Source organism: Pieris brassicae (assembly GCF_905147105.1).
Source record: "Pieris brassicae chromosome W unlocalized genomic scaffold, ilPieBrab1.1 SUPER_W_unloc_7, whole genome shotgun sequence".
NCBI classification, from domain to species: Eukaryota; Metazoa; Arthropoda; class Insecta; order Lepidoptera; family Pieridae; genus Pieris; species Pieris brassicae.
In genome coordinates, this window is record NW_025575872.1 from 58,969 (window position 1) to 84,634 (window position 25,666).

Below are 25,666 nucleotides of genomic sequence, written 5' to 3' on the forward strand. Positions count from 1 at the left end.
TTACACTCCGAGAGCATACATAGCCAGACGTAGGCACTCTCTTCTACATACAGTTATTCGTTTCATAACTGAAAGGAGTGTAAATACTCACTTGGATGTCATAACTTGCTCTATATGGACTACAATGTTTGTTTTTTAATTGGTCTATATCCTCCTCTATTCACTCTTAATCTAACTTGTTAAGTCTTTTCCTATCGCTGCTGGTAAATGAAGATTCATTCAAATGATTTTCACATAGTATCCTATGCTGGGCATTCACTGTTTTTAATGATTCAATGGATGTCCCATCACCATTAGGAAAACAAAATTTAGCCCAAACTTTAACACTAAAAATAAAGTTTTCATTAGACATAGTTAATAGTGAAGCTGTTTTGGATAATCTTTCCAATATGGACCGTCGATTTAAATGCCCATTTTTTTGTAGATAGTACTCACTAAAAGAAAGAGTTTTGCAAAGATTTAGGTTGCGCAAACTTACGGTTCATGAGATACATTTATTAAAACTTTTCACACAAATTGGTAAGTAACAACACGCAATTACAAAATATATTTGACAAATAATTGATGTCAAACGTCAATCACTTAGTGTAGGGTTCCGAAAATTTTCAAAGTATCGATACTACTCTGGTATCGACATTAAACTTTCTAATATGGATCATCGGTTTAAATGCCCATATTTGTTTTGTAGATAGTACAAAAGTTATTGAAAATATCGATACTACTCGGGTATCGATACTTTTTGGTGATCACTAAATTTGTTTTTAAGCCATTCATTTTGTTTAATGGCGTCCAGTCATCGTTTGTCACCCTTGCAGTAGAAATCGTTTTACGTACTCCTATAAACTTACAACGTTTGACTACCATGGCGTCTCCGAAGCCCATTGTTTGAAGAGTTAAGTGAAGTGCAAGTGTTGGACTCAAATTAGCCGCTTGTCACGGCCTCCTCTTCTGCGCCGATCCTTGACGAACCGGTTGCTGGTCCTAGTGGGCCGACTAGTCCTGGCGAGGAATTTGCTGCGATGCCCAGACTTACTAGGTCATCTGGCAGAAGGCTTAATCCTTACTCGGATGAGTTAAAGTAAGTTTTGATTTATGTTATTTCAGGTCAGGTTATAAAATAATAAATCATTAGTAAAAAAAAAAAAAATTTCTTACTGGAATTTTGAAAAAGTTGGATTGCATAAGGTCTGTTGTGGATTTTAAAATGAAATTTATAGCTGAAAATATTTTTTTCATTGTTTGTAACTTTCTGTATTATCTAATTCTGTATTATCCTGTACTTTTTTAATATCAAAAAAGTACCCAAAACCGAATCAGAGCACCCCACTATCCACATGGTCTTGTCTGCCCTACCCCTAGAGTATATATAAAAGCTCCGAAGTAGCCGTCAACCCCCTCCCCGCCCCTCTAAAACCTCAAATATCGACGGTCCATATTGGAAAGATTAACCGATCTACTTACTTCAGAGGCCCATTCTCGGACGGAAGAGGGAACCTATGCAAGGATAAGGAAGAATCTTCTTTTGATGGTATACCGCATTTTGAGTATTTTCCCTACCATGTTTTGGCAAAGTACAACACAAAATCGTCAATATGACTTACCTGTAAGTGAAGTTTTATTATACATTGAGCTTTGAGACTTTAATACTACCCTCAGTTTTCATTTGATTGAAATTGTAACTACACGTGTGTAAATCCAGTTGTAATGTATCCTCGAACGAAGGCGTACATAACCAAAAGCGTCGCGTAACAGGTAACGCACGGCCGCCGCCCTAACGACCACTTGTCGCTGGATGAGACAATGAACTGCTGCAGGTATCGGGAGAAGATCCATCAAAGTCTAATACTCCAGGTGAAGACATACAGTTTGATCTTGCAGTAAGCTTACACTTTACAACTTTTATCTAAGTATTCTAATCAATGCACCCAATTTGAACCCAGAGGAAAAGACCGCAATCTCAAACAGGATTAATATAGGACGCAGGTTTCAAATGAAACCAAATGCTACAGCTACTTCTTGTTTAGCAGAGGCCACTCACAGTGTTCTTGTCTGCGGAAACAAGAAATATGTACCTATTAAAATTACTTATGGATACGGATTCCAATGTGACACACAATACCAAGACTCAGTCACACGACACAACTTTATTCTATATAGCCTTAAAAGATCTAAAAGAACAACTTCAAGGAACATAGGTATACAAGTACCTATTCAGTAAGCGATTAGTTGACTACAAGCTCGCATCAAAATCAGAAAAGGACAAAGAAGGTCAAAAAGAATTTAATCATAGGCAAAAGGGGAATCCAGGATGAAGGAGCTTGCTCACAGCCTACTATAGGCAGTCGCGTCCAGCGCCGCGCGCGCCACCTCGCGCTCACTGGTAGTTTATCAAAGAATGTTATTCACTTATTACTTGTGATACAACTCTATTATCGTGGATAAAAGGTTATAAAATACCTTTTTCTTGGTCAGCGATGTTCCTAAAAGTAAACTATATTCAGAGACTGAACAAAGCAAATTCGAACAATCTATAAATTACAACAAAAACACTCCCGCACAAGGCGTTAACCGACAGATAACCGTTTGGCACCGTTAGGTGGCTATCTGAGGGCCGCAGGTAAACCCGCGTTCATAAATTGAAGCGAAGCGACCAATGAGAGGGCAGCAGGCAGCAAGGCAGCGGTCGGACAGCGCGTGCGCACTGGCAAGCGGCGATGACTCACACGGAGCGAGCGAGATGGCACTACAGCACTGATGACTCACACGGAGAGAGCACTGGAGCAGACATCCGCACGGGTCGGCGGTCGGAAGCGAAAGTGGCCCCTGCGCCGTGGTTATTGTTGCACCCTCCCTCGCGAGGGGGGTGTTTTTTCTTGTTCGGGGCGTATGCCCCCTTCAAGTGGTGTTTCTGTTCGCGCCCTGCTGATACAGGGCGGTACGGGGGCGGGCATATAGCCCTTGGTGGGGGCTGCAGGCGCGCGGGGAGACTCAGTCTCTACCCGCTGCGCGCAGCCTGTGGGGTCATGTCCGGGGTGTCAAATCCGGTGGTAATGAGGGGGCCAAGGAGTAGTCTCGACTTGGCCCTGGTGTCATGATAGGTGGTATCGGGCAGCTGGCGCGGCTCGCGGTCAAGCTCCGCCGGGTGAGACCCCCGGTGGCCCCGGGGGAGGCCCAGCGAGGCGACCAGCGGTCGAAGCCGCAGCTGCTGCCCTGGTGTCGTCGGGACCCGCGGAGAAGAGCTCACGCGGGTACTTGTATCGGTCGGGCGGCCTGGAGTGCCACGGCGCGATGTTTTGGAGGTGAGGATGTTGAGAGGCGTCCGCTCGATCAAACATCCTCATCGCGAGCCGTGCGACGAACTCGTCGATCGACTCCATCCGCAAGTCTCGCGCTATGGTGGCGTTCCTCACGTAGCATGGTGCCTTTACTGCGCGTCGTAAGACGGTGTTTTGCACGATGCGCAGTCTTCGGCGGTTGGTCTCGCTGGCATAGGAGAACCACGCCGGTGCCGCGTACGTGAGGTGAGGGCGCACATACAGTTTGTGTAGCGCGAGCTTGGTGCGGAGGGGTAGGTTGCCTGTGATCAGTGGGCGAAGCATGTGCGTCGCCCACTTGGCGCTCCTTACAGCCCTGGAGATGTGGTGCTTCATGGTAAGACTCCGGTCTATGGTGACCCCTAGATAGGTGACCGGCGACTTCCACGGCACGTCTCGATCCAGGAAGCGTAAGGGTGGTGGCAACCTACCCCGGCCGAAGGCAATTGCCTGTGTCTTGTCCGGGTTGGCGGCGAGTCTCCACTTGTCCAGCCACTCTGGCAGGAGGTCCAGAGCGCGTTGGAGTTTTCGGGCGGCGTGCGAGGCCCCCAGCGATGTCGCCACATACGCCGTGTCATCGGCGTAGAGGGCGAGTGTGCACCCCTCGGGGCACGGAACGTCATCGGTGTATGTGGTGTACAGCAGGGGCGATAACACGCTGCCTTGCGGGACTCCCGCCGTGATGGGTCGCGGTCTCGACGCTGCCTCTCCCGTCGCAACGAAAAACGTGCGCTCGGTGAGAAAGGCGCGGAGCACGGCGACCATTCGGCGGGGTAGTGGAGACTCGATGAGCTTCAGCACGAGGCCGTCGTGCCAGACACGGTCAAAGGCCTTCGCCATGTCCAGCATAACGGCGGCGGCCCCCTCCTTTTTGTTGAGGGCCGAGGCTGCAGTGTAGAGCACCTTCGTCAGCTGCAGCGTCGTGCTGTGCTCGCCGCGGAAGCCGAACTGTTCGGGCCTCGGCTGCAGGTACTGTTCGATCCTCTGCAGCAACAGCCACTCGAACAGTTTCGACTGCGTCGAGAGCAAGGTGATGGGTCGATAGCTCTCGGGTCGGGTAGAGTCCTTCCCGGGCTTCGATATTAAGATCACCTTGCCCTCTTTCCATGATCTGGGGAAGTGCGTATACCGGAGGATACCCGTGAAGAGGCGCGACAGCGCGACTATCCACCTCATGGGCAGATGGCGCAGCGCCTCGTGGGTGATGCCGTCCGGTCCCGGCGCCTTCCTGGGTCGCAGTCGTGAGATCCTCTTCCGCACTTGTGACGGCGAGAAGAAGATCTGGGCTTCATCGGTAGAGATCGGGCACGTCAGCCACGCCTCGACAGCGTTCACCACCTCTGCCACGCGCGTAGGGGACGTCGCGGGGTTCGGCGAGAACTGACGCTGGAGGTGTTCGGCGAATATTTCGGCCCGATCTGTGTCATCGTAAGTGATGGCGCCGTTGCTGTCGCGAAGGGGACGCTTCGGCTCTGGAGTCCTGTAGAGACGGCGGCAAAGTTGGTAGAGGCGGGTAGGCTCTGTGGTGGCCTCTCCCAGTGTGCACTCCCATGTGCGCCGTTCGTGTGAGGCCAGCTCGGCCTTGACACGTTCGGCGAGGCGATTCAGCTGCGTTTTGAGCGCGGGGCAGCGGTTGCGCTGCCATTGCCTCCTGAGCGCGCGCTTGCGCTGAATCAGCCTTTGCACATAGGGTGCAAGGTCCTGGCAGGTGATCTCCGGCGTGCGCGTTGAGGTCGCTGCCGCCAGAGCTGCCTGGAGTTGCCGCGTCATGGACTCCGCCATGTCGTCAACGGCGCCTGTCGAATCCGGTGGGCCGGGCGCAGGGGTGTCTTCCATGATGGACTCAAAGGTGTTCCAGTCGGTGACCTTCCGGGTGCGTGCGGGCGGGGATGGAGCCCTCGCGATGAGGCACAGCACCGGCTGGTGGTCCGACTGGTATTCGTCCATCAGGACCTCCTGCGCTAGGTGGAGGTCAGGCCGGTTGTGCACCACCAGATCGATGGTGTCCGGCCTGTGGGCGGCTATCCTAGGAAAGTGGGTGGCGGAGTCAGGTCCGCACACCAGGTAGCCGCGCTCTTCGGCGTGGTGCAGGAGGCGACGACCTCGCGCGTTCGTGACTTGGGAATGCCAGTTGATGTGTTTGGCATTCCAGTCACCCGCGATGATCGTCGGCTTCGCGCTGAGAGCTGCCTCCAGCTCGGCTTCAATGAAATTTGCGCCGGGGGGAGCGTAGGCGGCCAACACGTCTGTGGGCTGACCGCCCAGTTCCAGCTCTACCCCCAGCGTCAGGATGCCAGTCAGGTTGACGGCCTGGATAGCGCGGTGAGGAATACTCCTTCTAACCAGCACTGCCAGGCCGCGCATGGGCGCCCCGTTGATCGCCTGATGCTCTTCGCGGTAAACGAAGTAGCCCGCAGCACTCAGGCGGTCGGTGGGGCGCAGGTGTGTCTCTGAAATGAGCGCAACATCTACGTTATGTGTACGTAGGATGTTGCGCAGGTAGGGACCTTTCCCCCTAAGGCCCTCGGCGTTCCAATGTAAGAGGCGTAAGATCATTGTTGCTGTTGGTGTGGCCCCTGCGCATGTGTCACAACCTCTTTTATAATCACAACTCCCTCCTCCGACTCGACCATCCCACTTCGGGAAAATGGTCGAGTCAATTCGTAACAACTCGTAAACAACCGAACGAGTCAAATGAGTAACTATTGCACATGCGCACTTGTAGCAAGATTCTTAAGAATATGTTTCATAAAAATGTTTAGAATTTAGAATAATTAAATTAATATTAGAAGCTAACACAAGAAATATTAAGTTTATGTCCTCCAGCTACACTGAATGTTTACAAAATATTCAGGACGCTAGAACACTTCTTGAAGCTAAAGGATTTATTGTAAATACTGAAAAGAGTAATGAAATTCTTGTAAATTCTTGGGTATATAATAAAATGTAGAACTTAAATCTGTTAATATGATAATAATAAACAAATTTTTCAAAATCTCGCACAATTAGATGGCTTACGTGCCTACCTCTGCCTGTCCAGCAGCAGAATATGGCTGGTTTTACACGAAGAGTAAATATTTTAACCATTGATAGTTTTACCGGACTTACAATGGTATCGTGCGTCAGACCAACCTATAAATTAAATTAAATCGGTTGACTTTTGTTAAGAAATGTATAGTGATTCAATTCAATTTCCTCATCTTACTAAAATTACTAAAGAACTTTGGCGATGGGGCGAAGGCTTACACGGTTTCCTGGTCAATTTATTTAATGGCTTTCCATCGTTTGCTATCATATTTAAAACGTTAGGAAAAATTATTAACGGCAATGAGTTTGGCATCATATTTGTTTTCCTGTGGACTACTCGAACGTGGTGACCGCTTTTCAGAAGGCTCTTAGTTTCGGGAACCATAATTTTCTAACCTAATGAAACTTATCTCTCATTCCAGCAACCGAGAAGAGTGCCTTTGTCATCAGTGTCATCTATAATATAAAAAATGAATCGCAGAATGTGTAGGTAAGCGCATAACTATACAAAGCCTGAACCAATTGTACCAGTTCTGTTTTTTTAATGTTCGTTGAAGTTGAAGTTGATGGTTTTAACATTTTCATTGGTTTACATTTATAACATTTGTTTATAACATTGGATTACATATTAGTAATATATAAGAGTATAATGAAATAAATTTTATATTATGTTATGTTTTATTTATTTTTCCTAATATTTCATTACATTACATGGTTATGATAAATAATAATTTAATTTTATAGGTAGATTAACGACATAACTTATTAAAATTTTAACTAACTTTCTTCTAAGAAAAATAAGTACTAGTATTTTATATGTACAAAAGGACATTTAAATACAACATGTTTGTTTCTGCTACAATTAAGAAGAATATATTAATTTTCCAAAATAATAAATAAAGCTTGTTCTTTCAGTTACGTCTTGATTTCCTTCATTAACTTCTTGACTTGAAACTGTATCAAGTGTTGGAACTAAAACTTCTGCTGGTATATCTACAAATTATAATCCTTACAAATATTTTGCATAACAGCTGTGGCAATAACAATAGCTTGAACTTAAGCTAGTAATAAATACAATGTTAAAGCGACATTTCCATACTCCAAATTTTCCGAAAAAGACAAATATTTTAACCTTACATCATGTTTCATTTGGGTCACATATCTTGCAACTTTTTGACATAGTATAATTATTAATACTCTAAATTATACTATATATTTACCTCTCTATAGTATTCCTATTCTTAATGTGTACTTCATCATATCTCTGGTCAGTCAGAGAAATGGTGTTAATGAATAAGGTATATTTGAGTAAGCACTATTAACAACCATCCAGTGATTTCTCAGTAGACCTGTACGATATTAAGCTATAAACAAATATACCTGTTAATTTAGTTGGCACATTTATCAAGTTCTACCTTCTTATCAATAAATTTGAATTAACTTGTAGAACTGAGTTTACAAAAGTTGTTGCATCATGAGCGGCACCAGGCCATGGGGAACAACATTAATATATTTTATTTCTGCATCACACACAGCTTGTACATTTAAAGAGAAATATCCTTTTCAATTACAATATTATTCACCAATTACGTCACCTAAAGAAAATAATGCTGCTTAAAATTATTACAACTTCATACTATAATGTACAATGTTAAATAATATATAAATTACTTACATGATGATTGAATTCGTAAATGTGGCATAACAAAAAACCACAAATAAAATATTTAAATTTTTTTGGTTCAACAGTTTATGTGCATGATAAGTTATATAAGACAAAATTCGATGTTAAGTCATGGAAAGGTATTCTTGTGGGATACGAACCAAACGGTTATAAAGTTTGGAATTCTAAATGCGAAAAATTTATTACTGTCAGAGATGTCATAGTAGATGAGACAAATTACTTCAATCCAGGCCTGCGTTGCGACCTGAAGAGAATATAGTAAATTCTCATGATAATGTTAACATTGACAACATTTCAAAGTCAATAAAGTCTCAAAAAACTGACAGATATAAATCAGATACCTGTAAATCTGATGATTATGAAGTTCCTCAGAAAATTCGCAAAACTAACCATGACATCGTCGAATTTGAACAACCAAATGCACATTCTGATGATCTTTCAGTGGTCGTAAATAATGAGGACACAACCAGTTGTATTGAACCACGTAGGAGTGATAGGCTTAAAGTCGTCCCCCTATTTCTTATAAAGAAATCGATGATAACCTTATGTGTGCTAGTTCAATTTTGTGTAAAATACCAAATTCGTTTCAAGAGATTAAAACACGAGACGATAGAGTTCATTGGGAAGGTGCAATTAAATTCTCTATTTTTAAATAAAACATGGACTTTAGTACCACGGCCAGATAACAAAAATATTATAGATTGCAAATGGATGTTTAATATAAAAAATGATGAATTCGGAAAGCCTTTACGCTATAAAGCTCGACTCGTTGCTAGGGCTTTTAGCCAGGAATATCTCATAGACTATAATGAGACTTTTGCACCTGTTGCAAGAATAGCTAGTTTTAGATTTATTATTGCTTTTGCTAATCAATATAATTTACTTGTACATCACATGGACGTAAAAACTGCATTTCTAAATGGGGTACTACAGGAAGAAATATATATGAAAGTTCCAGAAGGGGTGTCTTGCAAAAATGGTTATGTGTGTAAATTAAATAAAGCATTATATGGGCTAAAGCAAGCCGCTAGATACTGGTTTGAAATTTTTGAACAGTCTCTTAGGCGGGAGGGTTTTCAGAATTCATCAGTAGATAGATGTATTTATATACTAAATAAAGGAGATATACAGAAAAATATATATGTGGTACTTTATGTTGATGATTTGGTAATAGTGAGTGCTAATGTAAATACAATAAACAGTTTTAAAATATATTTAATGAGTAAATTTAAAATGACAGATTTACATGAAATTAAATTATTTCTTGGAATTAAAATAACTCGTTGCGATGATATGATAATGTTAGATCAAAGTGCTTATATTAAAACAGTTTTAAATAAATTTTGCATGCAGGATTGCAACAAAAACCTGCAACTACTCCTATGGATAGTAAACTCAATTATGAAGCACTAAACTCAGAAAAAATTACACTGCTCCATGTCGCAATTTAATTGGTTGTCTAATGTATATAATGCTATGTACTCGACCTGACTTAAGCACTAGCGTTAATATATTAAGTAGGTACACAAATTAAAATAATAAAGAATTGTGGCAATGCCTCAAAAAAGTGCTTAGATATTTAAAAGGCACAACTGATTTTAAATTATGTTATAAAAGGTGTGAATATAATAACATCTTAACTGGGTATGTGGACTCCGATTGGGGAGGTAATGATGTAAAGAGTACAACCGGGTATATATTTAAATTGTTTGAACATTGTTCAATAATCTGGACAACAAAGAAACAATAGTCAGTAGCAGCCTCCTCCACAGCGGCTGAGTATATGGCCTTATATGAAGCCTTTATGGCTTAAATCTTTGGTAAGGAGTATTCATATTGATATATCCACTCCTATTGTAATATATGAAGACAATTAACTGACAGACAGACATTTTTCTAGGGAACAAATAGAGAAAAATGTAATAAAGCTAAAATACATTCCCACAGGTCAACAACCTGCAGATGCGTTAACAAAACCATTACCAGCGGTTACGTTTCATGAAATGAGGAGAAACATGGGTTTACAATTATAATATTTAATGAGTTGGCTATTATTTGTTATTAATTTAATTATTCTGTTATATTCATTGTGTTCTGATAATTATATGTAATGTATATAATGTATCGAATTTAAGATGATGAAATGATCTGATAAGGTTTTTCTGGGTTTTCCCTTATCCGAGCAACAAATGTTGGATCATTATTTTTGTATTTTCCCAGACTCGCTTGGAAGTTATATAGTTCTGTTTAGGCATTTGATTTGTACAAGAATTAATTTTTGAGGGGGCATGTTGATTTATTTGAGTAATATTGCAAAAATTAATCATTGTATTGACTTTTTCCTGTCATTTGAATGAGCGATCGAGCCGCCATCTTGTCGAGGCGCCAAATTGTCTTTACCTCACTCTGCTCCAGGTCATTTCTGTTTCATTCCAATGTGTATCGTGGTAGGAAGCAGACATATCACTTCCAAGTTAAACAGTAAATATATTTCTTTATTACGGATACTGTGTGTATAATTATCGTGCCCTAACAAGAATTACAACAGTTCTTAACTGATACCGCCGTTACTGCACACTCGCAATGTTCGCGAGTGTGTTGCAGGCCTTTTAAGAATTTTTAAACTTAAAAATTGTAATTTATAGTAAACTGAAATATTAAAAAGATTATTACTTATTACTGTTTTTCTTGGAACAGGTGGTAAACGAACAGATTGTCCGTGGACAATCTTAATGTCAAGTTCGCGAGTGCGTTGCCGGCCTATTAAGAATTTGTATGACTTATTTGAAGATAAATATTATAAATAGCAAAATATAGATGTACCTACTACTAGCGACATTTTGTACCAGAGTGTCATCAAATGTTGTCTATGAGATTCTTTACTTTTGTATTTAGAAAATAAAGTTCAGTTCTTTTCCGGTACTCGCTCAGTCACGTTGTTTTATTACAGGTTATGGGCCCAGGCCGCTCCTGGCTCATAAAAAGTACTTAGTTCTCGCGATAGTATAATTATTGATTATCAGGACATTATCGATAATAATAATTCGTGGCAGAATAGGACTAAGTGTGTTGAGTTGTGCAGATTTATTGTGTCGCATCAGGCATCAGTAATGGCGTCCAGTTCGAACTATCACATTAGTGTGCCGAAACTGCAAGGGCGTGAAAATTATAGTGAATGGTGTTTCGCAGCAGAAAATTTCCTTGTCTTAGAGGGAATGGTTGGGTGTATCAAACCTGAGCCCAACGTTGCTCCAGCAGCTGCAGACGATGCGAGAACAAAAGCGAAGTTGATTCTAACAATTGACCCGGCTCTTTATGTTCATATAAAGAATGTAGCAACATCGAAAGAATTGTGGGATAAATTGAAGATGTTATTCGATGACTCGGGATTTACAAGAAAAATAAGTCTTCTGAGGAATTTAATTTCTATTCGATTAGAAAATTGCACTTCGATGACGTCATATGTAACACAAATTGTTGAAGCTGGTCAGAAATTACAAGGTACGGGTTTTGGCATAAGTGATGAGTGGATCGGATCTATCATGTTGGCTGGATTATCTGAAAAATATATGCCCATGATAATGGCAATCGAGCATTCGGGCATGATAATCACAACCGACGCCATTAAAGGGAAATTGATGGACATTGGACCGGAAGACAGTGATGCCAACAATGCGTTTGCTTGTTTCCGCAAGAATCAAAAATCAAAGAGTGTAAAGAGTACACAGTCTATGTACAAGAAAGATGGTGAGAATGGGCTTAAAGGTCTCGTTACCAGGCCATAAAATTATTAAAAAAAAAAAAAAATGGTGAGAATGAACGAATGTCGACATCTGTCAAAGAAAAACAACACGTCAAATGTTATAATTGTAAACAACATGGCCACTACCGTAATCAATGCACTTATAAAGATAAATCTTATAAGAATTCTGAAAATAAATCGTCAAAAACAAGTAATGCATTCAGTGCCGTGTTTTTTAGCAGAATATTTGACAAGAGTGACTGGTATGTCGACTCTGGGTCAAGTTCGCATTTGACAAGCAATAAAGATTGGATGGTCGACGAATGTTATTCTGGGTTCACCAAGGAAATCATGGTTGCTAACCAGAATAAAGTCCCAGTGTTGTGTTGTGGAAAAGTAAACATAACAACATCAACTGAAGGATGTGACTTTAACATAACTGTTGAAAAAGTGTTGTGTGTGCCCAAATTATCTACCAACTTATTGTCAGTAAGCCAACTGATATGGCAGGGTAACAAGGTGTATTTTACAAGCGATGGATGCGAGATATTTAATAAACAGGACACTCTAGTAGCGACTGCATCACTTATAAATGGAGTTTATAAACTAAATACTTCATCTTGTTTGGTGGCAGCAACAGCAGAGTCTCCAGAAGTTTGGCATCGTAGATTGGGACATGTCAACAGTGATAACATGAATAAAATGCAGGATGCTGTGGAGGGGGTCAAATTAACTGAGAAGGCCGACATCAACAAGTCCAACTGTATAGTGTGCTGTGAAGGAAAGCAAAGTCGGTTGCCCTTCGATAATAAAGGGAACAGGAGTACTAAGCTATTGGAAATAGTACACAGTGATATATGTGGCCCAATGGAGAATGTATCGCTAGGAGGATCAAGGTACTTTCTCATTTTTGTTGATGATCACAGCAGCATGACATATGTTTATTTTTTAAAAGGTAAAAATGAGACTTTACAATATTTTAAAGAATATAAAGCAAGAGTTGAGAATTCAACGTCAAATAAAATAAAAATACTTGTAAAATAAAAAGTGATAATGGCACAGAGTTCTGTAACAGAGATTTTGATAATTATTTGAAGAAACTGGGTATAATTCATCAAAGAACCAATCCCTATACTCCTGAGCAAAACGGGCTTTGTGAATGTATGAATAGGACTCTGATCGAGAAAGCAAGATGCCTTTTATTTGATGCAAGATTAGGCAAGGAATTTTGGGCTGAAGCCTAATGGCTTCAGCACACAGAGACAATAGACACAGCAGTCTATTTACAAAATAGAATTGTAAAAGGTGGATTGAACCACTGTACACCGTACAAGTTGTGGACAGGAGGCAAACCCAACCTCAGTCATTTAAGGATTTTTGGTAGTACTGTCATGAGACATATACCCAAGGAGAGAAGACGTAAGTGGGACAAGAAATCAGAACAATGCATACTGGTTGGTTACCCTGAGGATGTCAAAGGGTATAGGTTATACAATCCTTCAACAAAGGCTATTATAACCAGTCGAGATGTTGTCTTCATAAATGAAAAGTTATCTCATCAAGAAAATATGATTGAAATGGAAGTGGTAGAAGACAAACCAGCAGAAAATAGTCCACATACATCTTCAGTGGGAGAGGTGTCAGACCATGATGGAGAGGATTCATTCATTTTAACGAATGACATGGATGAAACCTATGTACCAGAGGAGGAGTCCATGACATCTGAGGAAGAACAGCAACCAGAAACCACATCAAAGTCACAACGGGTGAGACAAAAACCAGAAAGGTTTGGATATATGTGCACAGAACAGTGTAATGAATATTTTAGTGATGAACTGACATTAGAAGAAGCACTAAGGGGACCAGAGAAGGAGCAATGGGAACAGGCAGTGAAAGAAGAGCTGAAAAGCTTTGAAGACAACAAAGCATGGGAAGTTGTTGATATTCCTGCAAGTGGCAATATAGTTAAGTGCAAGTGGGTTCTAAAAAAAAAGTGTCATAGTGAAAATAATGTCCGCTATCGAGCCAGACTTGTGGCTAAAGGGTGTAGTCAAAAATATGGTGTGGACTATAGTGAAACATTTTCTCCAGTAGTACGGCATACAACACTTAGGTTATTATTCGCATTATCAGTGCAGTTCAACTTAGAAGTAACACATCTTGATGTGAAAACTGCTTTCTTAAATGGAGATCTGTCTGAGACAATATATATGCAAAAGCCTTTAGGTTATGTCTGTCCAAATAATAAAGTTTTAAAATTGACCAAAGCTATATATGGTCTCAAACAGGCATCTCGTGCATGGCATAAGAAAGTGGATGGTTGCATGTTAGCTAATGGTTATATTAAGTCCCAAATAGAGTCATGTTTATATACAAAATTTGCTGGCAGCAGTAAAACCATCGTGACATTATATGTCGATGATTTCTTTGTATTCTCAAATGATAGAAATGAAACTAGTAATCTTAAGGATATGTTGAATAAGATTTTTGTATTAAAAGACTTGGGAATTGTAAAGGAATGTCTTGGCATGTCAGTTGTATTTGATAAACAAAATAATAATTGTACTGTGACTTTAAGTCAAGAAAAATATATTGATAGATTGTTGACTAAGTTCAATATAGTTGATTGTAACACTGTGAATACTCCAATGGAGGTCAACTTAAAATGTAAGAAGGAAAATGATTGTAGTAATCAAAATCCCTATCAGCAGCTTATCGGGAGCCTAATGTATTTGGTTGTGCTCACACGACCCGATATAGCTTATGCAGTGTCATATTTAAGTCAATTCAATAATTGTAATACTGAACAACAATGGGTTTATGCCAAAAGAATTTTAAGGTATTTGAAAGGGACAAAAGATTTAGGTTTAAAATATAGTAAGGGCAAAAATGCAAACATTGAAGGTTATGTTGATGCAGACTGGTGCAGTGATGTTAATGATAGGAAATCATATTCAGGATTTTGTTATACTTTGTCTGGGTCTGTTATATCTTGGAGTTGTAGTAAGCAAAAATGTATTACACTTTCTAGTACCGAATCTGAATATGTATCCATATCAGAAGCCTGCAAAGAGGCAGTTTATTTGAGAAATTTACAATTTGAACTTACTAAAAGGATGTATAAGATCATTTTATATAATGATAGTATGAGCGCACAGAAATTGTTGTTAAACCCTGTATTCCATAATAAAACGAAGCATATTGATGTCAGATATCATTATTGTAGAGAATTAATTAATGAAAACATTATAAGTGTTAATTATCTATGTACATCAAATATGCCTGCAGATTTGTTTACAAAAAGTCTCGCTGCTGTAAAACATTATAAACATTTGAATACTTTAGGTATTGTTAAAGTGTAATTGTTTCTTTTGTTTATATAGTATCTATATTTTGAGTGGGAGTATTATAAATAGCAAAATATAGATGTACCTACTACTAGCGACATCTTGTACCAGAGTGTCATCAAATGTTGTCTATGAGATTCTTTACTTTTGTCTTTAGAAAATAAAGTTCAGTTCTTTTCCGGTACTCGCTCAGTCACGTTGTTTTATTACAATAAATACAAATAAGAATATTATTTATTAGTATTTCTTATAGAACAGGTGTTAGCGGGCAGGAGCCTTTTCTGATGTTAACTGATACCCCCGTTAACGTACACGCTTAATGTCGAAGTATTCGCGAGTGTGTTGCCGGCCTTTTAAGAATTTTTATGACTTATGTATTGAAATTTTAAGAAAATTTAAATACAAACAAGATACCAATTACTGTTTTTTTTGGAACAGAGGTAACGGACACGAGCCTTATATGTTTTTAACTGATACCGCCGTTAATGCACACTCTCAATGTTCGCGAGTGTGTTGCAGGCCTTTTAAGAATTTTTGAAATTAAAAATTGTAATTTATAGAAAACTGAAATATTGACAAGATTATTACTTATTACTGTTTTTCATGGAACAGGTAGTAAACGAACAGATTGTCCGTGGACAATCTCAATGTCAAATTCGCGAGTGCGTTGCCGGCCTATTAAGAATTTGTATGACTTATTTGAAGTTAAATATAAACAAGAATATTATTTATTAGTATTTCTTATAGAACAGGGGTAGAACAGGGGTTAACGGGCAGGAGCCTTTTCTGATGTTAACTGATACCCCCGTTAACGTACACGGTTAATGTCGAAGGGTTCGTGAGTGTGTTGCCGGCCTTTTAAGAATTTTTATGACTTATGTATTGAAATTTTAACAAAATTTAAATACAAACAAGATACCAATTACTGTTTTTTTTTTGGAACAGGGGTAACGGACACGAGCCTTATATGTTTTTAACTGATACCGCCGTTAATGCACACTCTCAATGTTCGCGAGTGTGTTGCAGGCCTTTTAAGAATTTTTGAAATTAAAAATTGTAATTTATAGAAAACTGAAATATTAACAAGATTATTACTTATTACTGTTTTTCATGGAACAGGTAGTAAACGAACAGATTGTCCGTGGACAATCTCAATGTCAAATTCGCGAGTGCGTTGCCGGCCTATTAAGAATTTGTATGACTTATTTGAAGTTAAATACAAACAAGAATATTATTTATTAGTATTTCTTATAGAACAGGGGTAGAACAGGTTTTAACGGGCAGGAGCCTTTTCTGATGTTAACTGATACCCCCGTTAACGTACACGCTTAATGTCGAAGTATTCGCGAGTGTGTTGCCGGCCTTTTAAGAATTTTTATGACTTATGTATTGAAATTTTAAGAAAATTTAAATACAAACAAGATTATTACCAATTACTGTTTTTTATGGAATAGGTGGTAAACGAACAGATTGTCCATGGACAATCTCAATGTCAGCTTTGCGAGTGCGTTGCCGGCCTATTAAGAATTTTTATGACTTTGTTGAAGTTAAATACAAACAAGAATATTATTTATAAGTATTTTTTATAGAACTCAATGTTCGCGAGTGTGTTGCCGGCCTTTTAAGAATTTTTGAAATTAAAATTTAATTTATAGAAAACTGAAATATTAACAAGTGTTAGCGGTAGTTGATTTAGTTCTTAGGGTAGGAAATTAAACACTTCAATGATGACCTAATTCACTATAATTTACTTCACTGATTTTACGTGAACTGTATAACTTCAAACTTGTACGAAGAAAAGGCCCGTGCGCATGTGTCACAACCTCTTTTATCATCACAACTCCCTCCTCCGACGCGACCATCCCACTTCGCGAAAATGGTCGAGTCAATTCGTAACAACTCGTAAACAACCGAACGAATCAAATGAGTAACTATTGCACATGCGCACTTGTAGCAAGATTCTTAAGAATATGTTTTATAAAAATGTTTAGAATTTAATTAAATTAATATTAGAAGCTAACAGTCGGCCTTTCCTGACAATGTTTGCGTCTCGCAAAAAAAAGAATGCTTTGTAACATACAACTCAAATTAGAAACGAAATTTTAACTTTAACTTTTGAATTACATCTATAACTACAGAGAGTTAAATTTAATCCATTGTGACGTTACTAATTATTTATGTTCATTTATTAAGGAATATATGAATTTGTCTCGGTAGACATCCCTACTCATCGGCAAAGAAGACACAGGGTGTAGGCCGAGAGAAAAAGCCGGCGTAAAAAACTCTCGGTACTCTTTTAAAATATCAAGTCATCAATTTTATCAATAATTTACAATAGTCTTACTAACTAAATCTATTGTGACCTCTTCACATTCACAATAGTCTTACATAACCAAATCTATTGTGACCTCTTCACATTCACAATAGTCTTACATAACCAAATCTCTTGTGACCTCTTCATAGTCACAATAGTGTTACATAATCAAATCTATTGTGACCTCTTCACATTCACAATAGTCTTACATAACCAAATCTATTGTGACCTCTTCACATTCACAATAGTCTTACATAACCAAATCTATTGTGACCTCTTCACATTCACAATAGTGTTACATAACCAAATCTCTTGTGACCTCTTTACATTCACAATAGTCTTACATAACCAAATCTCTTGTGACCTCTTCATAGTCACAATAGTGTTACATAATCAAATCTATTGTGACCTCTTCACATTCACAATAGTCTTACATAACCAAATCTATTGTGACCTCTTCATAGTCACAATAGTGTTACATAATCAAATCTATTGTGACCTCTTCACATTCACAATAGTCTTACATAACCAAATCTATTGTGACCTCTTCACATTCACAATAGTCTTACATAACCAAATCTATTGTGACCTCTTCATAGTCACAATAGTGTTACATAATCAAATCTATTGTGACCTCTTCACATTCACAATAGTCTTACATAACCAAATCTATTGTGACCTCTTTACATTCACAATAGTCTTACATAACCAAATCTATTGTGACCTCTTCATAGTCACAATAGTGTTACATAATCAAATCTATTGTGACCTCTTCACATTCACAATAGTCTTACATAACCAAATCTATTGTGACCTCTTCACATTCACAATAGTCTTACATAACCAAATCTATTGTGACCTCTTCACATTCACAATAGTGTTACATAACCAAATCTCTTGTGACCTCTTCACATTCACAATAGTCTTACATAACCAAATCTATTGTGACCTCTTCACATTCACAATAGTCTTACATAACCAAATCTATTGTGACCTCTTCACATTCACAATAGTCTTACATAACCAAATCTATTGTGACCTCTTCACATTCACAATAGTCTTACATAACCAAATCTATTGTGACCTCTTCACATTCACAATAGTGTTACATAACCAAATCTCTTGTGACCTCTTTACATTCACAATAGTCTTACATAACCAAATCTCTTGTGACCTCTTCATAGTCACAATAGTGTTACATAATCAAATCTATTGTGACCTCTTCACATTCACAATAGTCTTACATAACCAAATCTATTGTGACCTCTTCACATTCACAATAGTCTTACATAACCAAATCTATTGTGACCTCTTCACATTCACAATAGTGTTACATAACCAAATCTCTTGTGACCTCTTTACATTCACAATAGTCTTACATAACCAAATCTCTTGTGACCTCTTCATAGTCACAATAGTGTTACATAACCAAATCTCTTGTGACCTCTTTACATTCACAATAGTCTTACATAACCAAATCTCTTGTGACCTCTTTACATTCACAATAGTGTTACATAACCAAATCTCTTGTGACCTCTTTACATTCACAATAGTCTTACATAACCAAATCTCTTGTGACCTCTTCATAGTCACAATAGTGTTACATAACCAAATCTCTTGTGACCTCTTTACATTCACAATAGTCTTACATAACCAAATCTCTTGTGACCTCTTCACATTCACAATAGTGTTACATAACCAAATCTCTTGTGACCTCTTTACATTCACAATAGTCTTACATAACCAAATCTCTTGTGACCTCTTCATAGTCACAATAGTGTTACATAACCAAATCTCTTGTGACCTCTTTACATTCACAATAGTCTTACATAACCAAATCTCTTGTGACCTCTTTACATTCACAATAGTGTTACATAACCAAATCTATTGTGACCTCTTCACATTCACAATAGTCTTACATAACCAAATCTATTGTGACCTCTTCACATTCACAATAGTGTTACATAATCAAATCTATTGTGACCTCTTCACATTCACAATAGTGTTACATAACCAAATCTCTTGTGACCTCTTTACATTCACAATAGTCTTACATAACCAAATCTCTTGTGACCTCTTCATAGTCACAATAGTGTTACATAATCAAATCTATTGTGACCTCTTCACATTCACAATAGTCTTACATAACCAAATCTATTGTGACCTCTTCACATTCACAATAGTCTTACATAACCAAATCTATTGTGACCTCTTCACATTCACAATAGTGTTACATAACCAAATCTCTTGTGACCTCTTTACATTCACAATAGTCTTACATAACCAAATCTCTTGTGACCTCTTCATAGTCACAATAGTGTTACATAACCAAATCTCTTGTGACCTCTTTACATTCACAATAGTCTTACATAACCAAATCTCTTGTGACCTCTTTACATTCACAATAGTGTTACATAACCAAATCTCTTGTGACCTCTTTACATTCACAATAGTCTTACATAACCAAATCTCTTGTGACCTCTTCATAGTCACAATAGTGTTACATAACCAAATCTCTTGTGACCTCTTTACATTCACAATAGTCTTACATAACCAAATCTCTTGTGACCTCTTCACATTCACAATAGTGTTACATAACCAAATCTCTTGTGACCTCTTTACATTCACAATAGTCTTACATAACCAAATCTCTTGTGACCTCTTCATAGTCACAATAGTGTTACATAATCAAATCTATTGTGATCCCTTTATGATCCTTTATACAAAAGTGATTTTATCATGTAAAATTGATATTCTAGTCTCGTGTTCAAAACATAAATTTAACAAAAATATATATTAAAATCATAAAAAAAATCTTATCGTAAGCACAACAATTACTTGAAGCACTTTCATTTCTCACAAAATACCTAATTATATGAATAACACCAACTACTACTACAACCCTACTTGTTCTCAGTATTATGTTTCAACAACATATTTCAATTCACTCAAAACTTACTTATTATATTCAGCCATCGCTTTTATTAGGATACTATTACTTCTGGAGATGACGTAAATTTGACATTACTTTATCAAATAATTTGTCAAATACAAACTCATTGGTAACCGATCAAATTGATACAATAATTTCCTTACATTCAATTTCATTACAATATCTTATCAATTCTGTTGAACGATATTTTTATCATCAGACACAAATAAAAGTATTTCATATCCACTACTAAGACAAATAATAAAAAGAAAACTATTGTTAGTGTAAGTCAAGTATTGATTATGCACAGGGAATATATATATGTAGAAAAGTCATATGTAATTTTACTATAAACATACTAGTTTTAATATAAAAATTATAACAGTCTTAACAAGCAAGCTAAATTGTCGACATGAAATAACATCAAAGTTTTAGATTTGTTACTTAAATTGAGACTTTTTTCCGTTCCGCTGTGCCAAAACGCAATTTTGTTGTCATTTGTAATATAATAAACCCAAAGTGAATTACAGTCAAATACGACCCCCACAAAAAACAAGCCATGAACGACTAGGCTCTGCTGAATGTTAACATACTGCAGAGTCCAATTCATCTGAAGTAAATCAAGTTTGTTTATCAGCAGTGCCAACTTTAAGTGCTGGGAGCAATATGTATGTAAAATTAGACTTCGTTTACTAATTTCCCATTCATCACCTTTGCAACCCTTGCTCACTTAAAACCACAAATAGCATCAGCTTTCTAATAGTACCCTCTTGCAAGGTCCAGTGTAATGCAACACCCTTGACTGAAGTATTGTCCACTTATTAATTCGCGGTAGAGGGCAAAGTGCACAGCCTAAGACAGTAGGACAGTGCACAAATTACCAGGCCATCAGTTCTGGATTTTTTTTTTGGTTTTTGTTTTACCGTTCCCAGTTTGATCTTCTTTCAGGCCGTATTACGGGTAAAAACCTGTCGCTTAGCTCTATCTTAATTTCTGTACATGTTTTAAAACCAATCGCTAAACTTATTTGAAGAACCCAGCTACAAATAAGTATCTATATTTTCATTCCATTTCCTTATTAATGTTAATCTTTAATTGGATTTACAAATGAACGTAATAGCGATTCCACTGTTATCATTATCACTTCATTCATATTGACGTTTTTCTACTTTATGGACGTGTAATAACAAGTTCTATTAACGGTTGCCAATAATGAAAATAACTCCTCTTAACTTTCAAAACCAGAAAAATCTTTGAGACACTTAAAATATTTTCATTTTCCTTTCGAGGTTCTAGACATCAACTTTGATCGGAATCTTTCTTCAAAGGAACGTTACATTTGACCAATCGATTTTAAGAAATATGTTTTACGTTTTGACTAACGATCTGCTAGTTGTCTCGCCACGGATTTAAATTTGTAGCCTCTTCGTGAGATATACGTAAACAATAATTTAGACCGTACACCGATGCTATTTTGCGTGTATGAAAATAATCGTGATATGCGTATGTCGTATAATGTCGTAGAGTCGTAGAGTTCTTTCACATTCTTTGACAAATTGTCATAATTTTGTCCGGATTGAATTCTGGGACCAAGATTTTAAAACTTCTAACTTCAATCTGTTATATTGTTTAAAATTTAATTTAAATAGAAAATCTTAACAATAAATATTAGTTTCCATCTATACTTGCCGAAATAACAATTTCTCATCCACAAGACTTAAAAATCTTAATCGAAGTTCACACTTTCTACAGTCTAACCCATTGCAACAACTTAAATAGATTCTACCTTCATTTTGTTTAATAAACAATAAAATTAATAAATATCTAATGACAAACTACTTAACCAATTTTGTTTTGACACTGGAAGGAACTAGCGTTTAAGATACAGGCTATTATGTGTAAGGTTAACCAAAATGAATATTGTAGCTCAACGTTTCGTCGCATATTGTATGTTTACAACCTTTAAAATGTAAGTACAAAGTGTAATGTTTTTTTTGTCTAATAAAGTAATTGTAATATTTAAAAAAAAATGAATCAGCCGTTTGCTGTATTTTCACGGCTTGCATTATTCATGCAATCGTCGTTCGCGTGCCTTACTTTTGTGGCTAAATGCTGGGACCGCGTAGTCCTGTGATGGTAGTGCCGTGAGGCAACGCCTGCGTAATTATTCGATCTACTGCGGCTTTTGTGGCAAGGTTAACTTACGACTGCCCCATAGTCTTGCTCCTACTGCATTGGGAAGCGAGCTGCTTTAGTCTTACCAATGAAATAACCATGAGGTTCGACTCCTATATGTCTTGTCCTTAAAACCATTTCGTAACTCAGGACTAAAACCCTTGATTCTTTTTGCGTCTAGTCATACTACTGGAAACAAACGTTACACATAAGAAAAGCATTGTACATTACTACACCCGCCATCTGAATCTTAAAAGGATTGGCATCGATTCTAACAAAGATATTTTCTATTTAAATCAAAAAGCTTAATTTATATTCATATATATATATATATATATATATATATATACTTGAAACTATACTGTATTATGTTTCAATGTAATTTTCGTCTAACATAGTCATAATTTGATATTAATCTGACCTTGAAATTCTAAAAATGGTGAAAACTACTTACTGTTTAAAGTAGCTTATTATCCTAAGATTTTATAAAATTTGTAAAAAAAATTATAACAATTAATATTAAAAAGAAAACTATAAAAATATTTACCTCGCTTAAAAACCTCTAAAAATGGTTAAATTATTATTATACACAAAAGATATAAATAAATTACTTCTGTAATATAATAATAAACTGACTTAGGACTTCTAAAAATAATAAAATTATTATACATTTAATTAAAGTCAGTTTAAAAGAATCGTTAAAAACATTAATAAATTAAAATCAATTATTTCTGTAGAAAAAAAAAACTTTATAAAAATATTCAACTCACTTAAGAAGTTCTAAAAATTATTATTATAAAAAAAATTAGAAGAAATAAGTCCTGTAAGAACCTTTTTATAATATTAAACTGACTTAGGACTTCTAAAATAATAAAAATATTATAGATTTAATTAAGCTAAATTTTAAAATAATGGTTAAAATTAATAATAAATTAAAATCCATTATTTCTGAAAAATAAAAAAAACTTTATAAAAATGAATTCACCCTTAGAATCTCTAAAAATTGTGAAAAAAATTACTATGGCATTCAGTTCACACCCAAGGAGTGAAAAATACTATATATTAGTTCACATAAAGCCTATATATCTAGCTAAATAAACGCTTCACTACCCTAGTAACCTCTTATAAATAAAGATTATAAACTTTCCTATATACTTATTAAATTTATTTCAACTTCATACAAATGGTAAGTATTGTAAAAATATATAATGTATAAAAATATCTAACAGCTGTTAAAAATAAAAAATAACGTAAAATGTTCTTAGCGTTAAAAGGAAATCGGACAATTCAAGATCATATCTACAATTAAACAAGAAATTGTACTAGTATATGACTTCTTTTCTTTCATATTTGTTAGGTAGGCATCAAGGCCTGCAGTTGGGAAGCTTTGATTTTTATCGATATAACTAATACGACAAGACAGGGCCGAGAGGTTATAATAGGAAAAGGTTTAGAAATCCTAAAACATAGCACAGTTCCACGCTTCCTACGCAATAGCACAGTCTTCCGTTAATAAAGGAACAGAACTTTATACCCGTAAGCTACTTTTTAATAGCATAACAAATGTATAGAGAAAACCTAAAATACGAAAATAATTTCCTTCCTTAATATACTTGTGTACCACAAAGAACGGTAGTAGTAGGGATTCCCGGCGACTGCCTCACGTCTAAGTTCCCCAAAAACGTAAAAATCATGGTTGGCCAAACCTAAAAAAAAGGTTGTACTCTACCCCCACTAAACAGGCCGTGTGGAGTCGAATGCACTCACTCCTGAAGTGATAGCTCTAACCGTTCCAGAGATAGCTTTCCCAAAACCCTTGCTAATTACTTACTAATCACCACCTTATCAGCTACGAATGCGTCGTTATCTACTTTCCTACATTCACTAACCCGATCTATGGCTCTAAAAGAAAAATAGAATAAACTATGTCTAACCTAACCTAATCTACGGGTCTAAGCAAACAACAATAAACATACCTATCCTACATTAACACCATTATCTATAATAAAATTAGATGTAAGGGTTACATATTTAAATAAAATATTTTTATTCCAGGTATTATTCTTTGAGTTATGTTTGATGAGAATATTGTTGATAGCTCATAAGTAAAAATTTAGTATGAGTTATAAGTTAATTAAAATATGTAAATAATTTAAGAATGAAAAATGGTTAATAAATAAACGAATAAAATGCTTCGCCGAACAAAAGGGTCGCATAGCTCTCGTCGCGGTATACCGGCGCAGATGTTTGTAAGCGCAAATCTCGTCGCGGTATACTGTTCGAGTACTTAAACTCGGCGAGGTCTACGCAAAATTCTCTTTCCTCTTTCCTCTGACTACGAACTGGGACCCACGAATAATCGGCGAAGCAAGAAACAAGATCAAGGCGCAGTTTCATTTCAAGACAACGTCAAACAATTACGCACAATTATTATTATTATTTTTTTTTGAAGAAGGAATCTCGCTGTTGGCCTTAAGGGCCTTTACAGCTCAGCTCGGGCTGTTTTGGCGAGCGTAGCTCGGCCAGGATGGCGTTTTGTCCCGCGACTAGCGCAAGGGCGTCTCCTGTGAGACTCGAACCTCGGCTTGGGCCGTCGCGGGGCGGTCAATCGCCTGAAGGGCAGGACGGAAGCTCACTGGAGTGAGCGAAGTGCGAAGTAAAGGTCCTCGCCTTCCGGTGAAGGCGGTTTTTTACCCTAATCTGTGATTGGCTATTTTTATTATTTTTGGCCGCGCGGGCGGCTTTTAATTTATCGTTTGCTACGGTAATTGGATCATCCGGATCCGTTAGTATGTGTCGAGGCCTCCTACGAGCCTTTTTTGTCGGGAAGGGGTAATAGTTGATGCTATTACGCACCAGCGGATTGGGATGGTGTTTAGCCTTGTCAAAGTGGCGTGTGGACGCCAACTTCATCCATTGGGCTATGGTAGGGAGCTCCAGGTCGTGGTGGAGATCGACGTTTCTCACATAGAAGGGCGCACCGGTCGCGATTCTCATGAATCGCGACTGAAGCACCTGTAGCCGGTGAATATAGGAGGGGGCACAATGCGCAAAGACTACGCTAGCGTATGTCATGCACGGTCGGATGCATGCCTTGTACAGGGTCACCTTGTGTCTGAGAGACATTTGAC

General features: G+C 37.7%; 1 long non-coding RNA gene across 3 annotated transcripts; it reads left to right on the forward strand.

The window, feature by feature from the left end:
* The first annotated feature begins 591 nt into the window (after nucleotides 1-591).
* On the forward strand, nucleotides 592-6,868 carry LOC123719077. Of its 3 annotated transcripts, none has more exons than XR_006755138.1 (4): nucleotides 592-1,078; nucleotides 1,467-1,603; nucleotides 1,753-1,877; nucleotides 6,764-6,868. It is a non-coding gene; the product is annotated as an uncharacterized LOC123719077 (long non-coding RNA). The 3 variants fall into 3 exon arrangements; XR_006755139.1 differs by having other exon boundaries at nucleotides 1,753-1,851; XR_006755140.1 differs by lacking the exon at nucleotides 1,753-1,877.
* The last annotated feature ends 18,798 nt before the right edge of the window (nucleotides 6,869-25,666 follow it).